This window comes from Protopterus annectens, chromosome 4.part0, assembly GCF_019279795.1.
Source record: "Protopterus annectens isolate FY-2018-M chromosome 4.part0, PAN1.0, whole genome shotgun sequence".
In the NCBI taxonomy this organism is placed as follows: domain Eukaryota; kingdom Metazoa; phylum Chordata; order Ceratodontiformes; family Protopteridae; genus Protopterus; species Protopterus annectens.
In genome coordinates this window covers 568,482,204-568,508,646 of record NC_056733.1, presented here as the reverse complement: position 1 = coordinate 568,508,646, position 26,443 = coordinate 568,482,204, and the positions used below count along the sequence as shown (strand labels likewise).

General features: G+C 43.6%; 1 protein-coding gene across 1 annotated transcript in view; it reads right to left on the bottom strand.

Annotated features, from left to right (window-relative positions):
* Positions 1 to 26,443, bottom strand: part of TRPV4 (transient receptor potential cation channel subfamily V member 4) — a 1,138,869-nt gene that overhangs the window by 497,346 nt on the left and 615,080 nt on the right. The window lies entirely within an intron of this gene.

Sequence of the window (26,443 nt, the reverse complement as noted above, 5' to 3'; positions counted from 1 at the left end):
CTACTTACTATCTGCCTAGTCATACCAGGCAGAACCAGTGTTTGATGCTTCATCCAAAATAATTTGGCCCTTGGTTCTTGAAGAACAAATAGTTTCCTCAACATATTCCCAATAAACCTGTCAACAAACGTTCCTACATAACCCACAAAAGTTGTGGCAAACCTTAAACTACCTCCTTAACCCTGGTAAAACCTCCACGCCACCCCTTCCACACCCAACACAGAATCCTTAGCATCTGAATTCAACACTCATTTTATTAACTCTATCACGTCCCTCCTAACCACCAAAATCTAACACACACAGTCCCCTCCCCTCCCACTACAACCACTAACTCTTTTTTCCTTTAAACCTGTCCAAACTTCATACATAAAAAAGCTCCTTAGCAAACTGAAACCCTGCTGCCTTGCTGCTGACCAACTTACCAATGAATTATTAAAAATAGGTTCTCCATCTATTGCCTATCCTATCTCTATCCTAATCAACCATTCTATCTCTGAACAATATGTACCTCACCTCTGGAAAAGCTCTCACATCATTTCCCTCCACAAGAGTGGCCCCTCTAGCGATATCTCTAACTACCAACCCATTGCCATTCTCCCACCCATAGCTAAAATCTTAGAGAAATGTATTCACCAACAACTCCTAAATCACCTTACCACTAACAACCTACAATCCCACACCCAGCATGGCTTTAGACCTAAACATAGTACTAACACAGCCTTAATATCTTCTATTGACACTTTTCATCACCTTAAGAATAATGGTCTACTAGTCTTGGCAATTTTCCCGGATATGTCAAAAGCATTTGATGCTGTTTCCCACCAAATCCTACTTAACAAACTTGCTACTTACAATCTCAGTTCATCATCACTTACATAGTTTCACAGCTACCTATCAAACTGTAAACCAGCTACCAAATGGGAGAACAATCTCTCTCCTCTACTGCCAGTATCCACTAGAGTACCCCAAGGGTCCATACTTGGACCCCTCCTCTTTATCATACTTACCAACAGCCTAAATTCAGCAACCCAACTTACTACAATCATACAATACACAGACAATACATCTCTTATCTGCTCTGCCCCTTCCCACCAAGAACTTCAAGATAAGACTCAAAAATCATTTCAGGAAATTGAAACTTACCTATCTAACCACCAACTCATTCTAAACACAAATGAACCTAAGTTAATGATTTTCGCAAACAAAACTTTCAAGCCCTACTCTTCACCTTTCTTTATTCAATCCACCAATGGAACCATAATTAAGCCTATAAATCCCACCAAACTCCTAGGTGTAACAATTGATGACAGGCTGAAATTTAATAATATTTAATATACATATTTCTCTAACAATCAAAAATGTCCATGCCAAACTCGGCTCTCTCTACAGGGCCAGACCTTTCTTAACACACCAAGCCAGACTAGCCACAACTAGATCTCATCTTCTATCTACCCTTCTCAACTGCTCACACATTTTCACAAACTTGTGCAAGGCCGACCTTAATAACTTAGATTCCTGCTATAATAAAATAGCAAAGTTTGCCAGCAACCATCCCCATAAAACTCATTATTGTTCTGTTCTTCAGCAAATGAAATGGCTTGAACTTCCCAACCTGTTAACATTAAACCAACTTACCTTCACCCACAAAACAATTCACAACTCCAGTTACTGCCATGTACTTTCCACCCTGGTCCAACCACATGCCAATACTAGGTCCCTTAGGTCTTTGGACAGGCTACTGCTAAAAACAACCCAGTCTTAGAACTACCATGATGACTCCCTCTATTCAAATAAAATAGCCAATACTGGGAATGCTTTCCCTCAATGCTTACAAAATATTCCTAACTATTCTTCCTTTACATTAAAAAAAAAAGAATATTTCAAAAAGTAGAGTTGTGTACACTTACCATAAATGTAGATGTTCGAGTGTATTCACTGTTGCAGTCCTAACCAATGGATTATCCAGCTCCCGGTAGCCCGCGATTGGACAGAATACCAAAGGTAAGTTACTTACCTTTGGTATTCTGTCCGATCAAGGGCTACCGGGAGCCGGATAACCCATTGGTTAGGAATGCAACAGTGAAACACGATGAACATCCACCTGGCTCTGCCCCTGTAGTTCTCCCGGATAATTTTCTCTCTCCTAGTACTTTCACAATTCTCTCATCACCCTTAAACAGAGCAATCCTATTTTCTCCATACGAGTTGAAACTATTGGCACAAGCCCTGTTAGATTTTTAAGTATTGCAGTGATCAAGAAACTCTGTATTATGCTATGACATATGTCACTATGCAATTTTCTTTGTCAGTCAATTTTGTTAATCATATGTTTCTTTGATTTTGTTTTTGAAATCTACATATCAGTACATGGTATGCTCTATGTTGTGCTATCACAATAACGTTTCTTAATTACTTTAGTTAACATACGACTACTAATCTATGATTTTTAGACCTAATTGTATTATTATTATTATTATTATTATTGTTTGTGGAGCTTTTCTCCCCGGGTCTCCACTGAAAATGGGCTCCTGGCCCAGTCGTACATAAATAAATAACATATCCTTGGGTGAAGTCTGTCACGCCCGTGCAATGGCCAGCAATCAAGCAGCCTCAATCCTCACCACTAAAACCAGTGAGGAGCGTCCACATAGGGAAAGGATAATAAATACACACACAGTAAAGTACAATTTCCTTAAGAGCACACAGAGATCACAGTCAGTCTGAGGGTGGTTTCTCCCTTTCTCTCCAGGTCCCCCTCAGTCTAGTGAGCACGCTAAAACCTCCAGCACCCTCTCTATCCAATCAGTGCCTTGTGTCCCTGCCCAAGTAGCTGACACACACACACACACACACACACACACACACACACACACACACACACACACACACACACACACACACACACACTGAGATAAGTTATATACAACTACACAGACACTCCTGGGGAAGGCTGGCACAGGTTCTCCAGCTGTGCCCCTTTTACCTAGACTATATGGTAGTACTACTTGCCACTATTCACTAATATTTATCAGCTACCAAAAGGCCCTTATGAAAGGGTGTCCAATTATACTGTGCAATATTATTATCCAAATGGCAAGTGCAATTGAACAGTCGAGGCTTATTTGTAGTGGCTTGACTAGTATCACTATATACATGCAATGTACTCTTAGAGCTTAAATTATCTCTACACAAAACAGCCACACTTGAAATGTTTAAAAATATTTAATAATAAATAATAAAAACACAAGACAATACTTTTTGCTACACAGTCAAGAGTTCAGAGATCACAGGAAAATGCTTAAAATAATACAGTAGAATAGTTTTGACATCAACACAGAAAAACACTTAGTCTAATCTTCCTATTTCCTAGCTATTTCTAACAAAAATACTAAAGTCTAAGATCCTACTTACATCAGACACAGGCAGAGATCTGGTGAGTTGGATGTTCTCAAGACAAAATTCTCAAATGCTCTCATTCTTTCTCTCCTTAAATTGATAACACGGTACCACTGATTCATTTCAGATTACATCATTTCTTTCTGGTCCCTAGGCTAACAGAACTAAGAGGTTAACAGCCCTTTTGATATTGCAGCTGGTAAGGAAGTTAGAGCAATAAAATAAATTATACATGTAAATTCTAGCCATTAACTCTGGCCTCAAAACAATAGGCAGAATTCCTTCTTCTAGACATCTCGGCCCCGAGACCAAAGACAGTCATAAAATGTTTGACTTAGCTTTCTTACAGCAGAGTGCACTGTTGTTACATTTTTGCAGTTCAACATTTAGCATAATTTTCTTATATTTAAGAGGACAAGCATGTGGCTTACATTAATATTTACAAATGACAGAATTATCTACAAAATTCTACCTGGCTAGGCTGGCAGCCTTCACCTATCTTCACAAGCTCAAATGGCCAGCTACGAAAACAACCCTATCCCTTAACTATTAACATATAAAATTATTACAATAATTGCTTACTAATATTTGTCTCATACAAAATCTAACAATATCCAAGAATGAATGGTCAGTTCCAACAGCAACAAAGAAAACATTACAAAGTAGCAGCATGAACAACAAACCAAAAACTCACAAAACATGCATTATTAATGGAAAATTGCACCCGTTTATTGAAAACTATTGTTTTTGCCTATTAAGCTTTAATAAATCTTCAGAACAAAAAGCATCACAGCTTGTTTAATTAGCTATGATTTAGTCACACAATATTTTTCAAATTTAATGGTAACATAAGCTTGCTTTTCTATGCTTCATTCTATATGAACTATCACTTATTTAGTACTTTGTTTTTTACTATGTGTTTTGAAGCTTAAGATGTTAATGGTCCCTCAATTATGTTACATGATTTTCACAGCTACTTAAGCTGTGAGTGAGAATAGGAAGCACTACATAGGTTTCAATAAATGTTTTTTTTTTTTTTTTTTAATTAATAACTTATTTTTATACGTTTTAGTGTCAGCTGTAATACATATGTGTGCAATCAACTCCAGCTGTTGTGCCACAGTTCTGAGGAGCAGATGATTTATGTATGGATTTTCTAGTACATAAACCCAGAATTCATTTTTGTGACTCCACCACTCAGCCATTACTAGGGATTTACCAGTGCAATTCAGTTTGCCTGTAAGGTCACATATTTCTCTTTCTACTTCATGCAACAGGTGACACTTTCAGATGATTCTCTAAACAGCACAATATCATAGTAACATCAGCATCCACATCAATCTTAAAGCTTACTGGAGTTCCATGAAATGGGAGTGTAATTTACTGGCCTGACTCAGTATTTGGCACAGCAATCACTAAACACAGGAAAAATGCTTTCTAAACACTTTCCTCATTTTTTTCTCTTGATGGCTACTTCTTTCACTAACAGTTTTACAAACAAAAGCAAAATGACAAATTTTGCTGCACTTCTTATCAACATGAATCACACTGCTCTGACTCCACATGTAAATGGTTAAATCTCATTCATTCGCCAAGCTTACATTCATTCATTCTTATTCTCTCTCATGCGCATGCTTACTTTGGCCAGCATCATGCTCTTTACTGAAATTGACATTTCCTAAGTGTTCTACCTCATACGCATCCTTTGCTGTATTCTTAATAGCATTTTGACTCTCTTGTAGTTCAGCCTCTCTAGCAATTTGAATTACATTTTCCAGAGTTAAAGTCACTCCTAATTGTAACTTTTGAGAAACTTCAATATCAGCCAACCCAAATGTAGTATTCGGGCTGGTAATGTAGTTGTTGTACTGTAGGGGCGCTGTGGGGAATTCAGCATGTACTGTTGGTTCTATATTCTCTGGTAACTTGTTGGTTCTGTGTAGTAGATGACTTGCAGAAGTTGTGTGAAGAAGCATGGGTGCGCACCTGGAGGCTCTTAATAAAGAAAGGCCTTACAACTTAATAAACTGTGTGGTCTCCTTCATTACCACGATGTAACATATTGGCGACGAGGATGGGATGCCTCCGAGTCCGCTGCGAGTAACCTGGTGAGCTGTAGTTCATGTCGGATGACTTAAGAGACGGGCCTGCTGGAGTGATGTCGGGTTCCATGTTGGGGTCACTAGTTGCATACGACTGTCAGACACAGACCTGGGAGGAGTATTGTGAAGTGTTGGAACATTTTTTGAGGCAAACCAGATAATGGAAGGGTCGAAGCGAGCCATATTGCTAAGCTCGGTGGGCAGTAAGGCGTACAGTCTGATGAGGAACTTATTGAGTCCGGATAAACCGGGGACAAATCGTTCACAGCGTTGACGAGTTTACTTCAGTCACATTATAACCCGAAGCCGAGTGCAATAGTCCAGAGGTTCAAGTTAAATTCAAGGACTAGAATGGCTAATGAAACGGTAATGGAGTATGTCGCAGTGTTGAGGAACTGGCACAACATTGTGATTATGGGGACAGACTGACAAATGCTACGAGATAGGCTCAGATGTGGCATTGCAGGCGACCGCATACAACGCAGATTGTTAGCGAGCCTGACTTGTCGCTTGAAAAGGCCTTGAAGTTGGCACAGGCCATAGAGACAGCGACTAAAGACATTAAGTGATTTACAACAGAAAACCACGGAAGGGTTGGAAGCAGGAGTGACCCACTACCAGTGCATAAGGTGGTCGTGGAGCATAATTCACAAGGAAAGTCTGGTCAGTATGCTTGTTACAGGTGTGGAGGTGAACATCTGTCATGGAACTGTCGTTTTTTAACTGTAAAATGTCATGCTTGCGGGAAAAAGGGCCATGTAAAGAAAATGTGCCGCTCAATACCCTCTCGAGCAGCCAAAAAGGGGAGGAAAAAGCAGTATGATGGAAAGGAAGGGAAACCGAAAAAATAAACGGCAGTATGCACACCACATGCGTGAAGTTACAGATAAACCAACCAGGGAAGCCGAAGAAGTGTTCACAATGTTTAACGTGAAAGAGGCCAAGTGGGAAAGAGTTGATCCCATTAAAACCCAGTTGGACTTAAATGGTAAAATGGTGCAGTTTGAAGTTGATACGGGGTGTAGTGTCACAGTTCTGTCAGAGGCAGAGTATGGGAAGTTATGGCCTAGAGAAGCTCGGAAGCTGCAGGACTGTTCAGTGACTTTGAAAACCTACACGGGTGAAATAGTTCCCACGTTGGGAATGGTGAAAATGAAGGTAAAATATAAAGACCAAGTCAAAAAATTGCCAGTCATGGTGGTAGCAGGTAAGGGACCAAACCTTCTAGGCCGGGTGTGGTTAAAGGAGCTAAACATGGACTGCCTACAGCTCCATAAGGTGGAACATCCGGGCCTGACCTTGCAAGAGGTGCTAGAGAATAATGAAGAAGTATTCAAAGAGGAACTGGGGACCTGGAGGGGTCCACCAGCAAAGATACACGTGAAAGAAAACGTCACGCCAGGATTTTAAAAACCCCGTCCTGTACCATATGCGATGAAGAAGAAAGTTGAGTTTGAGTTAGAGAGACTCACGAAGCAAGGTATAATTGAACCAGTAAAGTTTGCGGAATGGGCAGCACCAATTGTTCCAGTATTAAAGCCAGATGGTACTGTACGCATCTGTGGTGACTACAAGTTAACAGTGAACCAAGTCTCGAAGCTAGAGCAGTATCCCTTGCCAAAGGTGGAGGATGTGTTTGAAAAATTGTCGGGAGGTGAAAGGTTTAGTAAACTGGACCTCAGTCAGGCATATCAACAAGTAGTGCTGGAAGAAGGGTCAAAGACGTATGTTACCCTGAACACACACAAAGGTTTGTTCCAAGTAAATCGTTTACCTTTTGGGGTTTCCTCGAGTCCAGCTATTTTTCAGAGAATAATGGAGGGACTAGTGGCAGGAATTCCAAAGGTGGCTGTGTATTTAGACGATATCCTGTTGACGGGAAGGAACATTCGAGAGCATCTGGAGACGCTGAATGAGGTGCTGAGTCGACTGCGAGGCAGGTCTACGGGTGAACGGAGTAAATGTGCTTTCATGGCAACGGAAGCAGAATTCCTGGGCTACAAGGTGGATGCATCAGGCCTACACCCCTGCCAAATAAAGTGGAAGCCATTCAACAGGCACCAGCACCCACAAATGTTACAGAACTGAAAGCCTATTTAGGCTTACTCAACTATTATAACAGGTTCCTGCCAAATCTGTCAACACTGTTAGCTCCTTTGCATAAGTTGTTAAGGAAGGAAGCTCAGTGGTCGTGGAAAAAGGAACAGGACAGAGCGTTTGAACAGTCAAAGGAACTAATGCAATCTTCAGAGGTTTTGGTGCACTACGATAGTCACAAGGACTTAATTTTGTCATGTGATGCCTCACCCTATGGATTGGGGCGGTGTTGGCACACCGGATGCCAGATGGACAAGAGAGACCCATTGGGTTCATGTCACGAACTTTGACATCAGCGGAGTCAAACTATTCTTAGATAGATAAAGAGGGTTTAGCTGTGATGTTTGGAATCAAGCGATTTCACAAGTACCTCTATGGGAGGAAGTTTACTATTTGCACTGATCATAAGCCTTTGTTGTCATTATTCAACGAGATGAAAGCAGTGCCGCAGATGGTTTCTCCTCGCATTCAGAGATGGGCTGTAACGTTGAGAGCTTATGAATATGAGATTGTTTATAAGCCTGGAAAACACCATAGTAATGCAGATGCACTAAGTAGATTGCCGATGCCAGGGCATATCCAAGAAGAGGAAGCGGAGGACCGAGTTTTGATGATGGAAGACATAACCTTGGTGTCTGCTAAAGAACTGAGAGTTTGGACACACAAAGACCCGGTGCTTGCTAGAGTGTTTCAGTGGGTCCAGCAAGGCTGGCCAGTCCAACAAACGGATCCAGTTTTTCGACCGTATGAGGTGAGAAAAACAGAGCTGAGTGTGCAAGATGGATGCGTATTGTGGGGGGCACGAGTGATAATTCCGTCCCCAGGAAGAAGGGCACTGTTACAGCAATTACACCAAGGTCATGTGGGCATTACCCGAATGAAAGCTTTAGCTCGAAGTTATTTTTGGTGGCCAAAGTTGGACCACGAGATTGAAGTCATTGTGAATGAGTGTAAAACATGTCAACAACATCGCAATTTGCCTGTGGCGGCGCCACTACATCCATGGGAGTGGCCGAGCAGACCTTGGCAGAGACTTCATATAGACTATGCAGGACCATTCATGGGGGCCATGTTTTTGATAATCATGGATGCTCATTCGAAATGGATGGATGCATATCAAGTTAAGACACCCACTTCTCTCGTTACCATTGAATGCTTGAGGAGGAGTTTCAGTAGTCAAGGACTGCCAGAGACTATTGTATCCGATAATGCTTCATGTTTCACGAGTGAAGAGTTCAAGAGTTTTTTGAGAAAAAATGGTATCGTACATATTACATCAGCGCCTTACCATGCAGCTACAAATGGTTGTGCTGAAAGAGCTGTGCAGACTTTTAAAGCAATGATGAAGAAGTCTGGTGAAGGAAGTATAGCAGCAAAAGTATCAAGGGTGTTATTCAACTACCGTATTACTCCACAATCTACCACGGGTTTGTCACCTGCCGAGATGTTGCAAGGACGTAGATTGAGATCCACGTTGGATCTAGTGTATCCAGATGTCCGAGCAAAGGTGGAGGGGACCCAGTGGAGGCAAAAAGAATGTCATGATAGACGACGGAGAGAGCGAAGTTTTCTGGAAGGAGATGCAGTGATGACGCGAAATTTCAGTTATGGACCTAAGTGGATTCCAGGGTTCATTGTCAAGAGCACTGGTCCATTGTCGTACCAGGTGAGGTTGAATGGAGATTTCGTAGTGAGGAGACATGTAGACCAAATTCTACGGAGCGAACAGAAGAAGGATGCCATGGAACTGCTAGCCTCAGAATTACCGTTAAGTTCGGAACCAGGGCTCGCAGTGGCAGGTGGATCGCAAATCGAGGGAGACCGCCAGAACGTGGAAGGAGAGGTTTCTGAGAATCCAACCGTTCCAGGGAAGGACACACCGATACCTGAAGTGGTAACTGTGACACCGGAGTCACCTAAGGTGGTACCACTGCGCCGTTCTAAGCGTGTGCTGGTTAAACCTAGTTACTTGAAGGACTATCAATGTTAATAAAAATGCATGTATAGATTACCAGCCTAAAAATAGTAGATTGTATGGTAACCAGTTAATAACTAGTCTGTTATTTACAAGTAAATGATTAAATGCATTGTGGAACTTGTTCCCTAGTTTGCTTATGTAAGACAGTATGTCTTAGCTTAAAAGGGGAGGAATGTAGTATTCGGGCTGGTAATGTAGTTGTTGTACTGTAGGGGCGCTGTGGGGAATTCAGCATGTACTGTTGGTTCTATATTCTCTGGTAACTTGTTGGTTCTGTGTAGTAGATGACTTGCAGAAGTTGTGTGAAGAAGCATGGGTGCGCACCTGGAGGCTCTTAATAAAGAAAGGCCTTACAACTTAATAAACCGTGTGGTCTCCTTCATTACCACGATGTAACACCAAATCACATTTCTCTCCCTAATTTATTCATCTTCAGTTTTGTCAAACCTACAAAATTCAAGCAGTTCACACCAGCAACTGAAGAAGGCTTCAACAAATTCTATTTTAGCCTGAACACATATGTGAAGTATTCCCTTTCATAAATAATATTTCTTTTTTGCAAACAAGTTCATCACACTTACTTCATACTATTTATTTATTTATTTATTTATTTACATTTGTTGACCGTGAGTGTCCGACTGAATGTAGGTCCATTTTCAGCGGAGGCCCAGGGAGAAAAGCACCACAGTTAAAATAAACAGACAGTAGTTACATTGGATTACATAGCGATTAACAATTTAACATAGCAATCACTTACAACATATTTACAGATGAAGAACATAGTACATCAGTAGACAACTAGAATCTTTATCTGTGAAGTACATAACAGACATTAACAAATGTTACAATAAGAAGTTCCTGCTGTATAATAAGTACTAGGCTTATGAGCATCTGAGCTTGCTATAATCAAGGTAGTTAGTGGAGTGGAAAGAAAGGTAGTGGTTGGATGGGGTGGGTGATATTAAGAGTGGGAGTTGCAAGGGCATAGTGCGCTTTTAGTACAATTTTGAAGTGGGTGCATGATGATATGGAGGTAATTGTGGGTTACATACTAAAAACTGACTCGCACTTAACACTCAGAAAACAAAAATGAACTGTAAATGCTTTCCACTTCTTTGCCCGTAGCATAAAGTAAACTGTTTACTTGAAGTAAAAATAATGACCAGTGGAAATTTCAGGAATGGTCTTCAAGTCTGCAGGACTTTTCTGGGATGGGGTGATCCTCAACTCGATTTGAGAGAGGCACCCACTGAGGCATTGCCTAGAGGACCAACTAATCTAATTACAGCTCTGATATATGTTTATTTATATATATATATATATATATATATATATATATATATATATATAAAACAAACTACACACACACACACACACACACACACAAGCACACACATATACGCACACAAACATAATAGCTAATATAACTGCAGAAATTCAACATCATCAGCTCTTAAAATAATTTCACCAGCATGAGCCACTTCAGTAACAGATTGCAAACTGCAAATATGAGAAAAATACCAGTTTGGATGCCTAAAGCAATAAATAAGCAGCACTACTGAAGACTATATAATAATGCATTAATTCTAAACGTCTCCATTGTTAGGAAAGACAAAACAGTTTAACTACTGAAGTGTGAATACATTGGCTAAACCTTGCAGGAAAAAAAAAAACAGAGAAAAATTATGCAACATTAGCATTCTGCTACATCACAAGCTTCTAGTCTCATTGTGATTACCTAACATCTGTGAGGATAGCTCTCAACCATACTGCCTTTGAAGGTTCATACTGACTTTTAACCTTTAACTGTAGCCTATCACAAAATACTAATCTGGTTCTCAACAGTCATGAGTTCTGTATCTGTGCCACTGCAAGCACTAAATTGTGTGTGTGTGTGTGTGTGTGTGTGTGTGTGTGTGTGTGTGTGTGTGTCAGTATGTGTTTAGCACATGTATGTCAGCCTTCAGTGTCACAGCCTATAAACGAGGTAAAGAGGGAGGTAGCGTGAGAGAAAGTAAAAACATAAAAAAATAACTAGTGACAGACACCCTTAACATAGTTAAAATTGGCCATCTCGTTGAACAGTAATAGAGAGAAAAAGAGCTTCAGCCAGCCAGTAATGCAGTCATGTGTGCATGCTGGAGGTACCAGCTGACTCACGGGAGTTGCACAAAGGCAAGCAGAAGCCATGAAAGGAGACTCAGACAGGTCTGTGCCTTACACTCTGTAACTGCTTTCCTGAGTTGATGTGTGTTGCTACCTAAATATCAAAGTATTTTAACAAAGATGGAGTTGCACTTGTAGCTAAAGAAAAGTACAGTTTTGTACCTACCATAAATGTAGATGTCCGATAGGTATGCATCTGCAGTCATAACATATGGGTTGTGCTGCCTCAGGCAGCCCTTCGGTCGGCCGGATTCCAAAGTCTGGGTCTGGCCTCGGCTGATGTCGCACTTTCCCCGCCAGAGCGTCTGGGGTATAAAAGCATCAGCTGACGCCATTTTCCTCAGTTTTTCTTGCCCCAGATGCCAGGTGCCCTCTAGGAAGGCTAAATTTGGATAAATGCTGAAAAGTTCCAAACATTTGCAAATTATATACATGTATAAACAAACAAATACACCATAATAGATTCCCCCAGCTAGCTAAAGAGGGTAAGCACCCTAGGAATACCACAGAGGGAAGGGAGGGTAATCCTGACTGCAGATGCATACCTATCGGACATCTACATTTATGGTAGGTACAAAACTGTACTATGTCCTTCAAGGATGCATCTGCAGTCATAACATATGGGTAGAATACCATAGCCAATCTGGGGGAAGAGGTACTAAGAAAAGGATGGTGTAGTTAAGATCCCCTGCAGGACTGCAGTAGCAAACCCTGCTCTGGATCTAGAGCATAAAGGTAGATTGTAATGCTTGGCAAATGTATGCACGGAGCTCCAAGTAGCAGCTTCTAAAATGTCCTTGGTAGCCACCCCTCATAGGAAGGCTGTAGTGGTGGCCGTGGCCCTTGTGGAGTGAGGCCTGATGTTTTCAGGAACTGTCTTTCCATGAAAGGAGTAGCAAAATCAAATGCAATTTCCTATCCATTTTGAAATTGTCTGTTTGGAAATTGCTCTTCCTTGCACCCCAGTTGCATATGCTACAAAAAGTTGGTCAGTTTTTCTGCTAGTTTTTGTTCTGTCCAAGTAGTAGCGTAGTTGTCTGTGTATATCCAGGGTGTGCAAAAGTTTTTTCCCCTCTATTCTGTGGATTAGGGAAGAACGTAGGCAAGTGAATAGCTTGGTTCAAGGATACCCTAGATACCACCTTTGGCATAAAAGTAGGATTGGTTCTTAGTGAAACCCTGTCCTGGTGGAAAATAAGAAAAGGCTGCACTGCCATTAATGCTTGTAACTCAGATACTCTTCTTGCTGAAGTGATTGCCAGAAGGAATGCAGTTTTCCAAGATAGAAACTGTAGATCCGCTGATGCTGCTGGTTCAAAAGGAGGAAGTGTCAGTTTGTCCAGCACAAAGTTGAGATCCCAGGCAGGTAGAGGGGGTCTTCTTGGAGGTTTAATATTTTTGATCCCTCTCAGAAATTGTCTGAGGAGAGGGTGCGAGAAGATAGGTGGATCCACATTGTATTCTGCTGAAATTGCTGAAGCATGAATCTTAATGGAAGAATAGGACAGGCCATTGTGGAACAATTCTGCTAAGTATTATAGGATATGTGTTATGTTTGCCACTGTGACATCTGAGCCTTTTGATGTGCTCCAAATGAGAAATCTCTTCCATTTAGCTGAGTATGTATTCCTTGTGGAAGGCCTGCGAGCCTCCAGGATAATGTCCTTCAGCTCTGAGATAAAACAGTTTGATTGGGATTTAAGGAATTTTCCAGGCAGTTAGCTGCAATGTTTTCAAGTTGGGATGCAGGGTCTTGAAATTGTTCTGTGTCAGAAGAAGAGGCCATAGGGGGAGAGGCCCTGATTTTGCCTGAGACATGCTTCTCAATAATGGATACCAGTGCTGTCTTGGCCAGTCCGGAGCTATTAGTATCACTTTTGGCTGTTCCTCCCTGATCTTCAGTAGAACCTTGTACATCAATGGGAGAGGTGGGAAGGCATATACTGTTAGGGCTTTCCAGCTGAAAGAGAGAGAGTCCACCCTCCAAGCTTGTGGGTGGTATGTCCTTGGGCAGAATGTCTTCAGTTGATGGTTGAGTGGGGAGGCGAACAGATCTATCTCCGGCATTCCCCATGTCATTGCTAAGAGTTCGAAGATGTCAGGGTGCAGGATCCATTCGTGCATCCATGGTAGTTCTGCTTAAGCTGTCCGCCAGTGCATTTTCTTTCCCTGGCACAATTGGGACTGTAGTTGGATATTGAGATTCAGGCATAGTTCCCACAGATTCATAGCCATCCGCATAGAGGGTAAGAATGTGTGCCTCCCTGCTTGTTTATGTACCACATGACCGTGGTGTTGTCTGTCCTTATTAACAGGTGTCCTTGTTGGAGAAGGGTTTGAACGCCTCGATTGCATGCCTCACTGCCAGCATTTCCTTTTGGTTTATGTGCATGCTTAGCTGCCCTTGAGGCCATAGGCCTTGGATACATTTGCCCTCCATGTGTGCTCCCATCCTCGGTCGGAGGCGTCCGTGGTGATGGTCTGCCTTGTTTTGGTTTGTTGAAAGGCAACCCTCTGTTGGACTGGCAGGCCTGAGCCCACCACAGGAATTCCTTTTGAAGGCATGGAATGATTGGTATCATGGTTTCTAAACTGTGACTGTTGAGACCATACACTCCTTAGGTACCATTGTAATTTCCTCATATGCAGCCTGGCATGCGGTATTAGAATTATGCAGGATGCCATGTAACCCAGGGCCTGCAGGATTTTCCTTGCAGTAAGCTGAGTTTGTCTTGTCAGAATCATGAAGTAATCTGGAAGTTGTTTTTGTTTTTCTTCTGTGAGAAAGGCCATTTGGGTGGTTGTGTCCTGATATGCACCCAAAAAGGTTATCCTTTGGGATGGTACTAGTCTTGACTTTTGGATGTTGACTGTGTATCCCAAGGTCTGTAGCAGGTGTATGGCATAGGCCAAGTCCTTTATCAAATTTTTCTTGTTGTCCGCTTGTATTAGGCAGTCGTCCAGGTATGGGTAAATTTGAATTCCCTGTAGTCTGTGATGTGCAATTACTGATGCCAGGCATTTCGTGAATACTCTGGGCGCAGTAGATAAGCCAAAGGGCAATGCTGAGAATTGATAATGCTCTGATCCTGCAAGAAATCTGAGGTGTCTTCTGCAACTTGGTCGAATAGGGACGTGCAGGTATGCCTCCTTGAGATCTAGAGTCACCAGCCAAGACTCCTTGCCCAACATGGGAAGAAGTTGCTGTAGGGTCAGCATTTTGAATTTTGGCACAATGAGATAAGTGTTCAGTGCGGACAGGTCGAGAATAGGCCTCCATTGATTTTCTTTTCTTGGTACAAGGAATAGTCTGGAGTAAAATCCTTGGCCTTGTTCTGAACATGGTACCTTTTCTATAGCTTTCATCTGAAGTAAAGTGCTGATTTGTCTTAAAGCCTCTGCCCTCTGATTTGGTGGAAGGTTTGGCATTCCGCTTCTTTTTGGCAAAGTGTGGAAGTGGAACCTGTATCCTTTGTCTATTATTTGCAGTGTCCATGTATCCTTTGTAATATAATGCCAGTTTTTTGAGAATAAAGCCAGCTTTCCGCCCAAGGGTGCTTCCAGTTGATCCCTGGTAGGCAGAATCAGAGTTAAGTCATTGAGCCTGTCCTAGTGTAGTGGTTGTTGTTGCTGTTGCACTACTCCTCTGGTTGGCAGGCTGCCACTGACGGCCTCTGTAGGAGCCCTTCGATTGACCCCTGCCTCTAGGGCGCCTGTTCCTGCCTCTCTGGGCTCTGTCCGAGTCTGGAAAGGACCAATTCTTAGTAGGCCAGTTTCTGCTGAATCTCGGTGGTTGAACTTGCAGGAAACCTTTAACTGCTTGCACAGATTTTGCCTTTTCTTCAACCTTTTTTAAGATCTCCTGAGCAGAGGAGCCAAATAAATTTTGTTTCTCCATTGGAGCATCCAGGAGTTTAGCTTTGACATGGTCTTGCAAAGATTGCTCCTTCAGCCAGGCATGCCTACGAATAACTGCCCCAGTCATAGCTGATCTAAATGAAGCCTCCAGTGCATCATAGCCACATTTTAAGAAATGATTACTAACCTGTTGTGAATTGTGTACCAAATCCTGAAGGGATTTACGGTCTAGGGGTTCAGGAGAAGAAAGTTTCTTATTCAGTTCATCTAACAAATACTCTTGGTACTGTATCATATGAAATTGACAGTTTAATGCCCTGACAGAAAGAGTTGCAGAAGTATACACCTTCTTTCCCCATCTCTCTAAAGCTCTAGACTCTCTTTCAGAGGGTAGAGGATTTTTGGCAGTAGCGGCCGCAACCCCTTTAGGGCCCTGAGAAATAGTTTCTGGGTCTGCAGAATGGGCTTTATACTGATGGAAATGAGAATCCGGGACCCTGTAGTATCTGTCAGGTTTGGCAGGGGCCGGAGGAAGAGTATCAGGGGCTGTACTGACATCATTGTACACATCATCAATTACATTCAGAACAGGAGGTATAGCTAAGGGCCTATGCTGAGGCAAATGCAAAAAGGTCCTTAATCTTTTTCTAGAATCAGAGAAATCCTGACCTTGCCACTGAAAATGCTCTCTCATGGAGTGTAGAGTCTCACCAAAGGAAAACTCTTCAGGAGGGGAGGCCGAAGGGATAGATTTCTCAGCATCTGAATCCTCATAGGGTGAGTAAGCCCCTTCCTGGTGGTCTGACAACTCAGATCCATCCGTGGAATCATCTGAAGAGTGTGGGTCAGAGGGGTCAGACCTGGGCCTTTTGTCTGGAGGAGGTTGAGAGGCCCTGTCTGGGTGAGGTTGTGAACCCTGAATTAAGGAAATAAGGTCCTCAGCAAGGCTGAGGATCTGTGAACTAGAGGAAGGCCTCTGGGAGGTAGATTTGGTAGGCAAAGCTTTAGAAAGTTTGGCAGCTTTAGCCTTGGAAAAGGCCTTAATGGACATGGAAGCAGGGGGCCTAGCTGCCCCACGTGGAGTAGAAATGTCCAAAGGTATGGTGTCGGACATTTCCTGAACACTGGTTTCAGTTGGAAGTTCTGTAGCCGACTCAGCCGGGCCTCCCGGCCTCGGTGGTCGGAAGTATGGTTTGGAAGAAGGAATCTCCGAGGACTCGGTTTCGCCAAAACCGAGGCACTCGTAGGCCTAGCCGTGGTTTCAGCCGAAACCGCTGGGCGTGAGTGTCGGTCCTTTTCCTTACGTTTTTGACCATATGGTCGGAGTCTCCGGCGGCATTTTATAAGGAAAAGCGGCTCCAAAAATTCCTCTGCAAACTCCGACCGACGCCTAAGAGTTTGTCGGTTGAAGGAAGCACAGGCTAAACAGGCCGATACGCCGTGGTCTGGGCCTAAGCAAGGAAGGCAGTAGGAATGGAAATCCTTATGAGGTATTTGTTTCCCACAAGTTAAACAATTATTTACTTTGTCTGACATCGGCTGAGGCAAGAAAGAGTCCCCAACGGGTACTTAGCTTTTTCAAGTCTTCGGTAGCTGAATTCACTGGATCTGACCGACCGGCACTTGCGAACAGCTTCTGCTTCGGCACCGCGGCAAGAAAGACTAAGGAAAATGGCCGGCTGATGCTTTATACCCCAGACGCTCTGACGCCGGGAAAGTGCGACATCAGCCGAGGCCAGACCCAGACTTTGGAATCCGGCCGACTGAAGGGCTGCCTGAGGCAGGACAACCCATATGTTATGACTGCAGATGCATCCTTGAAGGACATCAGGGTGGCTGTAGACATTTCATGAAAAAAAAACAGAATGAGTCAGTGATATTCAGGATACTTGTTTCTTCCATCATACATCTATATGTCTCTCCTCTTTTATCTCTCACCAGTTCATACCATGTTTATTACCACAAACCCCTTTTATATACCTCTGATCGTTTATCTTAAGTTTATTCTATGCTGGTTTACTGAGTCCATCCTAGATGTGCATTTCCTTTTCAAAATGTTTTGCCTCACAAAAGTGCTTTTTGGTTTCTCTACATCACTTCTCTATCATTGCAAATATTGTAGAGATGTTTTTGAACCTTTTTATGTACTCCTGAATGTATAATTCTTTTTTATGTGTATGTAACTAAAATGTATTTTTAAGTTTTTGTATCTGTTGTATAATTTTATCTCACTGTGGAGCTTTTCTCCCCCGGTCTCTGCTGAAAATGAGCCACTAGCTCAGCCAGACAAACCTGGTCAACAAATGTAAAATAAATAAATATTCACTCTACATCTTTATTACGAGTAGCAGGTAGACTCAATCACACTGATAAAGCAGGGTGGCTGTGGATATCTGAAGGAAGAAACAGGTATTGCACTAACAAAGCAGGCTGGTTGTGAATATCTGAAGGAAGAAACAGGTACCGCACTAACCTAGCAGGGTGCCTGTTGAGATCTGATGGAAGAAACAGGTATCACACTAACAAAGCATGGTAGCTCTGTCTGCAAGTAAGTTGTTGCCTTCAGAGATAGCACTAACTTACCTAATTAATTTGTATACCATGTTCCATTATACTGGCTAGCTACTTCCATGTTAGTAAAATATAAGTTCATGCATGAATGTCTTCAAATCTTAGGGTTAATGGTAAAGCACTTACTGAAAATTGTTGTTTTCACATCAGGGAAGGAGAAAAGAGGGTGATATAAAATGTGTTTTCTTCTGAATGGTGAGGTTTTTGGAGAGGCAGTATCAGGAACAAGTAAGGTATGAGGGGAGGAAATGAAGCAATGTGGACAGGAAGTGCTATTACACAAGACTGTGGAACAAAAGTTCAATGTTATACAGGTTCATAGGTTCATAGGTTCATACTAGGCTATCTGCCCAAGGGCATTTATAAGCCTAGCCCATAGTTATGTGGCTTTCGCCACCCCTTTAGTTTGAATAAAAACTATGCCTATCATTTTGCTGTGCCTCTGTCAAGCAGTGACGCTGAAGTAATCCCTGGGGTATATCTGCAATCTCCCATCCATTGGTCAAGATTCCTCTTGAACAAGACCAGAGAGGTGCTCTGCCTCACATGTACCGGGATTTTGTTCCACAGCATAGGGAGTCTCTGGGTGATGAATCTGTCCCTCCAGCACGCTCTATTTATAACCGTGTCAAGGTTTAAGTCTCCCGCCCTTGTGGTTCTGAGGGATCTAGATTTTTGAGGTGAAGCATATTCATCTAATCTGGGTTTGACATGGCCTTATATGTCAGGCACAGGTCACCTCTGAGCAAGCGGTATGAGACTGAATAGAGCTGGAGTTCTTTCAGTCGGGCAGCATAAGACATATTTTTGAGACCCTTTATCCTTTTGGTGAGGAACTTTTGGGGCCTTTCAAGCTGCAGCAGGTGTCTGGTCAGATACATTCGAACGGGCATTGTACTCAATCATAGGTCTAATAAGTGATGAGTACAGGGGCCGCTGACCTGCCTTGATCTAGATGTGAACCCCTTCATGATCAGGTGGGTGATATAGAAGGTTTTCCTAACTACTTTAGCAACATGAGTGTCAAACTAAAGGCTACTGTCAACCTGGGTCCCCAGATCTCTGATGACTTTTCTGTGCTCAGTGGATTGCCACCTATATGGTAGCTAGGGGTAGCCTTGTTTTTCCCAAAGGGTATGACTATGCATTTTTGGCTTAACTTCAGGCCATGGCTCTGGCACCAGTTATCCATTTCTGTGAGGCCCTTCTGGAGGATATCTGTGTCAGATGTGTTTCGACTATGGCTTCAGTTTGCAGTCATCTGCAAACTTTGTCAGCCATAACCCTCCTGTGTTTGCTTGTACTTCAGAAAAGTAGATGCCGAACAAGAGTGGACCCAGGACTGAGCCCTGTGGGACACCACTTGTGACAGGCTTTGAGTCTGACATGGCTCCAGCAACTCTGACCCTGTGGGTTCTGTCACTTAGCCAGTTTGCAACCCATCTTGTGATGTATGGGTTTACATTCAAGCTGATGAGTTTTTCGATGATACCTGAGTGGGGTATTGTGTCAAGGCCTTTGCCAGGTCGAGGTAGGCTGTATGGACTGCCTTTCCTCATCAATGGCCTTGGTGACTGTCTCAAAAAGTCAACCAAGTTTAAGAGGCAGGATCTGCCTTTGACAAAGCCAAACTGAGTTGGATCCAAAGTCTGCAAGTTCCCTATGTCATTATTTATGAGTTCCATTATGATCCTCTCCATGGCTTTGCAGATAAGGCTTGTCAAGCTAATGGGGCGGTAATTTCCAGGGTCTGTGGAGGCACCGCCCTTATGAAGTGGGACCACAGTCGCCGTGCGCCACCACTTGGGTAATGATCCTGAGGTGAGGCTAAGATTAAACAGCTGTCCTAACTGTGGGTTTAATTCCTCATTGAGTTCATGAAGCACACAGCCTCCCCGGAGGCATCCCATGGATGCTGTGTTTTTTGCCTTAGTGAGGGCAGTTCTCACCTGGGCGTTGGAGATGTTTGGGGGGCTACAATCCTCTGGAATAGATATCTCTCCTTTGGGGAGGAGAGAGTTTGCACTGAACCTGTCAGCCAGTATGTTGGCAATGTGTGTAGGTTCAGTAATTTTCACATCATTTTGAACTAATTCTGAGCATATCTGGGAGTTTCCTCCTAGGTTTCTAACATAGCTAAAGAAGGCCTTATGATTCTCTTTAGAGTCCTTGGCATTTTTCTCTCAAAATTTGCCTTGGATGATTTTATGAGAGCTCTTAGTTTTTACTTATAATGATCAAAGGTGTCTTACCTTTCAAGGATTTTGCTCTATCTTGTAGTAGCTTCCTCCTTTTGTTGTAGAGCTTGTTTATGGCTGGGGTCCACCAGACTGGACGCTTGCCTTTGGTACAGAGAGTCTTAGTTTTGTTTGGGATTGCCTGATCCATGCAGTCCTGTAGGTGCTGGTAGAAGGCATTTGTAAGTGATTCAGCAGTTTGAGTAATGTTTACCACTGGCTCAGGGGCCTTAAAGGAGACCACACTAGTTTTTAGAAGTGTGAAATCGGCTTTTGAGAAGTTTTTCACTGTGGTCTTTTTGTTTCAGGTGGGGGCGGATGAGGACCTCCAGCTTAGATTAGTTTATGATCTGATCTCACCAGTGAGGGGTATACTTCGGTGTTGAACATTTTGATCCCATGTTCGTGATGATGAGATCAAGTATGTTTTCTCCTCTTGTGGGGATGGTGACTAGTTGTTCCATGGCATTTGAGTTTATGAACTCCAGGAATCTTTGGGTTAGAGTGTTCGGGCTTGAGTAGTGTTCCCAGTCTATATTAGGGTAGTTAAAGTCACCTAGTATGATGGTGTTTGGAGATACATTTATCCCTCCAATGTTTTCAGGAAGGCCATGTGAGGTTCCTGAGTTTGAGAGGGTGGCCTGTAACATGCTACAAATTGCAGAGCAGTCTTGCCTATGGTTAATTGCACCTGGATGGTCTCCGATGCATCATGCGTTGCCACCAACCTTGAGGTGTGGGTGTCCTTTATGAATATGGACACCCTCCTTTCTTGGTGTTGTCCGGATTTTGGGGCGAACGCATGATATGAGGTGAAACCTGTTAGTGCTGGGGTGCTCTCAGGAGCCTTGAACCAGGTTTCTGTCACAGCACAGACATCGATGTTCTCCATATTGAGAAGGGCCTCGAGTGCGTGCATCTTGAGATTGAGACTTCTGGCATTGAGCAGCATTACCCTTAGTTTTTTCCTTTTGGTGTTCTAGGGTGGTAGGTTTAGAATTTGAGCCTTGCCTAAAAAGGCACTATGGGGTGGCAAGAGCCTTTGCCAATATCCGAAGCCCAGGGTGACAGGTGCAAGCCGCCCTTAAAGCAGCGTGGCTTGTCCAGCATGTCATCCCAGGCAGACAGACATTGATCCCTTTGAATGACACCAGAATTTAAGCCAATTATTAAAGCTGATCATCTTATCACTGTATTGTGGCATCATTCTAGGTGAAGGTAGGATACTGCTCAAGGTCAGGGTCATACCTGCCTGGGCTACATAATCAGAGAGCTCCTCGATGTCCCTTTTCATGTAGTCCAAGGAGGTACGTCTCAGGTCGTTGACACCAGCGTGGACAATGACTGAGTCGACTTGTACCTGCTGTTGAGAGACCTGAGTGCTTGCGTTATGTGGCGGATTCTAGCCTGACAGGCAGCTTACTGTGACCTTCTCTTTACTCAGTCTGGTGAGCGGACGCCAGTGTGTCTGACTAGGGAATCACCAATGACAAGTGTGTCTGGCATTTTGTTTGGCCTTAAGGGCTGTGACTGTTTGACACTCTGACTGTGTGGTCTATGTGTTGCATGTGTTGGGTCGTGAGGTGGTAGTTGTTTGGGTGTCTGCTTTGGTGGCCTCTGCTGTTTTGGTAAATTTTTGATCAGAGCCTCCGAGTATGTCTTTGTGTGAGTATGTGTATGATTTGAAGTTGTGATGGTACCATGTGTGACTGGGTATGTATTGTGTGTGGTTACCTTCTCCTCCTGTCTGGTCTTGCCAGTCCTATGTTGAGAGAGCTCAGCCTCCAGTTTGGCCGTATAGTTGCATCTCTCGCATGTATTTGTGTTTTGTGGGAGAAGGAGAGGATTTTTGAAGCAGAAATTAAAGTGGAGTGGGAGGCCTTATACCAAAGTGACCAATGGTCCCAGTTTTTCCAGGACAGTCCAGGTTTGGAAGTCTCTATCCCGGAATCCCAAACATTGCCTTTGGGACACAGAAATGTCCCAGTTTAGACCTCTCAGTCTGAATGGTGACTTGGCTTCCCAGGGTGGCCAGTCCACCTGCTTTACCATCCTAAGCAGCTCTGGGGACTTTGCAATTTTTTGGGGATGCCATTGGGTATGGGATAAGGTCGGATGCCTTCATCATGGCAGAATCCTTCCAGGCTCTGCCACCAGTCAGTCAGTCACTCCCTCAAGAGGTCTATATCATATGTGCGAATCGCACAAATTGCGAACATTCATAATATCGAACGTACCAGCCCTCGAACTTCCTATTGTCGGGGGCTGTGCCCCCCCCCCGCTAAATATATATTCCAACTCCGAGATTACACTACAGTGAGGAAAGGGCAAATATCCCATTCTTCACTGTACCGCGATCTCAGAAAAAGCACTTTGAGGTCCGGTACGTTCGATATTATGAGCGTTTGCAATTTGTGCGATTCGCTCATATGATATATACCCCCCTCAAGTACTTCCATCATGGGGGGGTTCTGCTTGACCCCACTCACCCAGGCAAGAGCTCTCCAGGCCCTACACCCATCTGCCTGGTGCTCCCGTACTGACTTCTGATTAGGGCCAAACCCTACAGTCCTCCCCTTCGACCTGGCCAAGAGACCTTCCCCAACCATGGCCCCCCATGTCAGGGGACTCCGCCACCTGCATGTCTCCTGCAGGCTGCCAAATTGTGCCAGATCACTCATGCCCTCGGACCCTCTCAGGGGAGCTTCCCTCCGATCCCGTCCGCTCCTCCAGAACTCTCCTCGGCCGCTGAGGGGCAGATCCACTCTCATGAAGGCTTCAGAGTCCCCCTGCTTTCCCATTCAGAGCAGCTCTGGGGACTTTGAGATTTTACAAGGCTGCTGTCAATTATGGGGTGAAGTTGGATGGCTTCACCCCAGCAGGAGCTCTCTAAGCCCCTCTGCGATCCACCCTGGTGCTTCCTCGAGGACTTCCATCATGGGGAGCTCTGCCTGACCCCACTCAGCCAGGCAGGAGCTTTCCAGGCCCCACCACTGTCTACCAGTTGCTCCCTTAAGGAGTTCCATCATGGGGGAGTGTGCCTTACCCCCCTCACCCAGGCAGGAGCACTCCAGGCCCCGCTGCTGTCCACCTTAGTGCTCCCTTAAGGACTTCCATTGTGGGGAGCACTGCCTGACCCCCCTCACCCAGGCAGGAGCTCGCCCAGCCCTGCCACTACCTGCCTTTCTCCTCCTTCCAGACTTCTGCCCCAGAGGGGGCATGGTCTATACCCCCTCACCCAGGTGAAAGCTGTCCTGTACCAGTCACTTTCCACCTTTCTCTCCTTTACAGACTTCAATCAGGATTGACCACTTTGGGGTTCCACTTCTACCCAGGAGAGAGAGCTCTTTTCCAGTGTTAAATATCTCCTAACTGCTGCCAAATTATGCAGTGTCAAGCGTGCTCTTGGAGCCTCTCAGGGCATCTTCCCACCCTCATGGAACTCTGCTGGGCCACGCATGACACCGATTCTCCACTTTGCCTTACCTAGGGACTTTCAAAAACTTTGGGAAATGGCCCTGGGTCCCACCCACCATCTCCCATGCACACTTCAGCACACTTCAGTCTTTTGCCAGGTGCCAGCCAGCTGCCTTGCCTGGCATATGGCAACTCCCCTCCTCAGCACGGCAACCTGGAGTGGCACAGAGTCAATTCAACACCTGGTGTGGCATCAACTGGATGCCTGGGCCAGAGCTGGAGTAATTGCCCTGGTATGAGATGACATTTCCAGGCATCTTCCCACCCTCATGGAACTCTGCTGGGCCACAAAGCCTTAGACAGTCCCTCATCCAGACTTCCATGACACCGGTTCTCCACTTTGCCTTGCACCTAGGACTTTCAAACTCGCAGGGGAGATGGCCCTGGGTCCCACCATCTCTGCACTTTTTGCGGCACACTTCAGTCTTTCACCCCCACAGTGCCAGGTGCCGACGAATGTGCATCACTTCAAGCCTCCTGACATATGGCAACTTGCCTCCTGAGTGGTTCTATTTACAGAGTGGCATCAACACAATGCCTGGTGAAGGACTGGAGGCCAATCTGCTTGCCCTGGTGTGAGATGACATGGCTGCCCTATCTCCACTCCCATGGGAAGTGGGAGAATGGGATTGCAGACCTGGCTTCCCAGGGTGGCCCTCAAGTGTCCCAGTTTAGGTCCTGTAACAAAATGGTCACCTTGCCTTATACACTACTTGGTATGCAAACTGAATGCTAATCAGATGTCCATTTTCCCACACGTACCTATTTTTCAATTACTACAGACTGAGAGGTATATATGTGAGTGAATGAAAACTACTTACTGAAGTAATAACATGACCTGGAGGCAAGGGAATATATACAGGAGAGCACACTGTACCTGGAAGTTATTTATTTTATTTACTTGACATTTGATTACCGGGAAATTTTGACTGGGGTCTGAGGATCCTATTTTCAGCAGAGGCCTGAGGAGGAAAAGCTCCAAAAATGCATAATTAGTAACATCAGTCATAGATAAGGTATACTAATTAAATATACATCAACTAGTTAAAATAAAACAAAGTTGTCAGTTGATTAATAATGTAAAAGGATTGTAGGGAAATATAGCAAAAATGTATTATTTGTAGGAAAGAAGAGTAAGATAATATAGTTTAATAATCGCATAAAATGAAATAGAAAGTGAGATATGATAAGAAAAGGTTGGAAGTAGAAGAGGGGAAGGTGTTTAAGGGAGAAGGAGAAGTAAAAAGAAAGATAGTTGAAAAGGAATTTGCAGTTAGGTAAAGTTAAAGTGAGAAGATACAATATTAAGTGGGATTAGAGCAGGAACAGATCCATGCTTTGCTTAAGAATTATTTTAAGGCACATCTAAATGAGGGAATGTTGTCATTTGCTCTGATATTTGTGGGAGGATCATCCCAGACTTCGGCAATGGAGGAAGGGTACAGGCATTTTCCTGGATTTTTCTTGGGTTTATCTACTGACAGAAGTTGTTTGTCTTCAGATCTTGGGGATCTAGTGGGGAGATAGCTAGGGAGAACAGAAGTTAGAGCAGGTCAGGCAGTGAGTGGGCTTATAGATAATGTTGTGGGCAGTTAAAAGTTGCATGAAGTTAAGGCATTGTGGTAGCTCGAGCCATTGTAGTGCATGAAGTGAAATGCTGTGGTGAGTAGAGTTTATAGTGTATTTTGCTATTTTGTTATACAGGCTTCAAGTTTTGATAAGAGGGAGGTCTGGAAATTAGTAAAGATATTAGCATCACACAAGAGGCAAGGTAATAAACAGGTGTTAGCAAGAATGATTCTAGTACACTGATTAAGAAAACATGAATGCCTGTAGAGCATGACGACGAGTTTCTGGCGAGTTTTTTTTTTTTATGTTGTTTTAGATATAAAGGTCAAATTTCAGGTTTTCATCAATGATTACACCTAGCAGCTTGGTGTGTGGCACTGCTTCAATTAAAGTGTTACTTGTGGAATACATTTTAAAATTTGATTTATTTAAGGTTTGTCCTTTAGGAAAAAAAGGAAAAGTTTTGTTTTATTGGGATTAAGTAATAGTTGGGAGTCATTTAACCAGAGTTCAATGGATGAAAAAAAATATTTTTGCATAGCTTGTTCAAGGTGCATTATGTTATTAGGCAAGCAGACAATGGCAGAGTCATCAGCATATTGAATTAGAGTAGCTTGGTGGGAAGCTAAGTGAAGGTTGTTTATGAAGATGTTGAAAAGTAGGGGGCCAAGGATGGCACCTTGGGGTATCCCAGTGATGTTTGGAAGGAAGGAAGAAAGGGAGCCTTGCCATTTTACTAAAAGCTGTCTATCCGACAGATAACTTTTAAACCATGTCAGGGTGGGGGATGTGAGACCAAGTAAGGAAAGTTGGTATGAGAGCTTGGTGTGAGAAACTGTATCAAAAGCTATAGAAATCTAATAACAGTGCAGATACAAGATGACCAGAATCTCTCAACACAGTTTAGGGTGTCCATGAAGGATAGCAGAGTGGTACAGGTGCTATATCTTGGACTGAAACCATGCTGGATTGGGGACAATAGTTTGCTGTGG